This window comes from Sinohyriopsis cumingii, chromosome 14 (assembly GCF_028554795.1).
Source record: "Sinohyriopsis cumingii isolate HCF-2022 chromosome 14, ASM2855479v2, whole genome shotgun sequence".
NCBI classification, from domain to species: Eukaryota; Metazoa; Mollusca; class Bivalvia; order Unionida; family Unionidae; genus Sinohyriopsis; species Sinohyriopsis cumingii.
In genome coordinates, this window is record NC_142974.1 from 56,375,259 (window position 1) to 56,378,051 (window position 2,793).

Below are 2,793 nucleotides of genomic sequence, written 5' to 3' on the forward strand. Positions count from 1 at the left end.
TCGGGTATATATCTCCAAAATGTATGTATCATGCCCAGCAAGAGTACAGTATATCTAACTGTAGGGTACAAATCTCTAAAATGTATGTGTCATACACAGTAACAATACAGTATATCTAGCTATAGGGTACAGATCCCCAAAATGTATGTGTTATACTCCAGTAAGAGTACAGTACCTCTAAATATACGGTACAAACCTCTAAAATGTATGTGCCATACCCACTGAGAGTACAGTATATCTAACTATAGGTTACTGTACTCTAAAATGTATGCCATAAACAGTAAGAATACAAATAACTAACTATAGGGTACATATGTCTAAAATGTATGTCTAATACCCGATAAGAATAAAGTATATCGAACTATAGGGTACATATCTCTAAAATGTATAGGGTATACTCCAGTAAGAATACAGTATACGCACCTATATGGTACTGATCTCTAAAATGTATATGTTATTTTCCAGTAAGACTACGATACATGTAACTATAGGGTATAGATCTCAAGAATGTATGATCCATAACCAGTAAGAGTACAGAATATTTAAATATCGGGTATAGATCTCCAAAATGTATGTATCATGCCCAACAAGAGTACAGTATATCTAACTGTAGGGTACAAATCTCTAAAATGTATGTGTCATACCCAGTAACAATACAGTACATCTAGCTATAGGGTACAGATCCCCAAAATGTATATGTTATACTCCAGTATGAGTACAGTACCTCTAAATATACGGTACAAACCTCTAAAATGTGTGTGCCATACCCACTGAGAGTACAGTATATCTAACTATAGGTTACTGTACTCTAAAATGTATGCCATAAACAGTAAGAATACAAACATCTAACTATAGGGTACATATGTCTAAAAAGTATGTCTAATACCCGATAAGAATAAAGTATATCGAACTATAGGGTACATATCTCTAAAATGTATAGGGTATACGCCAGTAAGAATACAGTATACGCACCTATATGGTACTGATCTCTAAAATGTATATGTTATTTTCCAGTAAGACTACGATACATGTAACTATAGGGTATAGATCTCAAGAATGTATGATCCATAACCAGTAAGAGTACAGAATATTTAAATATCGGGTATATATCTCCAAAATGTATGTATCATGCCCAGCAAGAGTACAGTATATCTAACTGTAGGGTACAAATCTCTAAAATGTATGTGTCATACCCAGTAACAATACAGTATATCTAGCTGTAGGGTACAGATCCCCAAAATGTATGTGTTATACTCCAGTAAGAGTACAGTACCTCTAAATATACGGTACAAACCTCTAAAATGTATGTGCCATACCCACTGAGAGTACAGTATATTAAACTATAGGTTACTGTACTCTAAAATGTATGCCATAAACAGTAAGAATACAAACATCTAACTATAGGGTACATATGTCTAAAAAGTATGTCTAATACCCGATAAGAATAAAGTATATCGAACTATAGGGTACATATCTCTAAAATTTATAGGGTATACGCCAGTAAGAATACAGTATACGCACCTATATGGTACTGATCTCTAAAATGTATATGTTATTTTCCAGTAAGACTACGATACATGTAACTATAGGGTATAGATCTCAAGAATGTATGATCCATAACCAGTAAGAGTATAGAATATTTAAATATCGGGTATATATCTCCAAAATGTATGTATCATGCCCAGCAAGAGTACAGTATATCTAACTGTAGGGTACAAATCTCTAAAATGTATGTGTCATACCCAGTAACAATACAGTATATCTAGCTATAGGGTACAGATCCCCAAAATGTATGTGTTATACTCCAGTAAGAGTACAGTACCTCTAAATATACGGTACAAACCTCTAAAATGTATGTGCCATACCCACTGAGAGTACAGTATATCTAACTATAGGTTACTGTACTCTAAAATGTATGCCATAAACAGTAAGAATACAAATATCTAACTATAGGGTACATATGTCTAAAATGTATGTCTAATACCCGATAAGAATAAAGTATATCGAACTATAGGGTACATATCTCTAAAATGTATAGGGTATACTCCAGTAAGAATACAGTATACGCACCTATATGGTACTGATCTCTAAAATGTATATGTTATTTTCCAGTAAGACTACGATACATGTAACTATAATGTATAGATCTCAAGAATGTATGATCCATAACCAGTAAGAGTACAGAATATTTAAATATCGGGTATAGATCTCCAAAATGTATGTATCATGCCCAGCAAGATTACAGTATATCTAACTGTAGGGTACAAATCTCTAAAATGTATGTGTCATACCCAGTAACAATACAGTATATCTAGCTGTAGGGTACAGATCCCCAAAATGTATGTGTTATACTCCAGTATGAGTACAGTACCTCTAAATATACGGTACAAACCTCTAAAATGTGTTTGCCATACCCACTGAGAGTACAGTATATCTAACTATAGGTTACTGTACTCTAAAATGTATGCCATAAACAGTAAGAATACAAATATCGAACTATAGGGTACATATGTCTAAAATGTATGTCTAATACCCGATAAGAATAAAGTATATCGAACTATAGGGTACATATCTCTAAAATGTATAGGGTATACTCCAGTAAGAATACAGTATACGCACCTATATGGTACTGATCTCTAAAATGTATATGTTATTTTCCAGTAAGACTACGATACATGTAACTATAGGGTATAGATCTCAAGAATGTATGATCCATAACCAGTAAGAGTACAGAATATTTAAATATCGGGTATATATCTCCAAAATGTATGTATCATGCCCAGCAAGAGTACA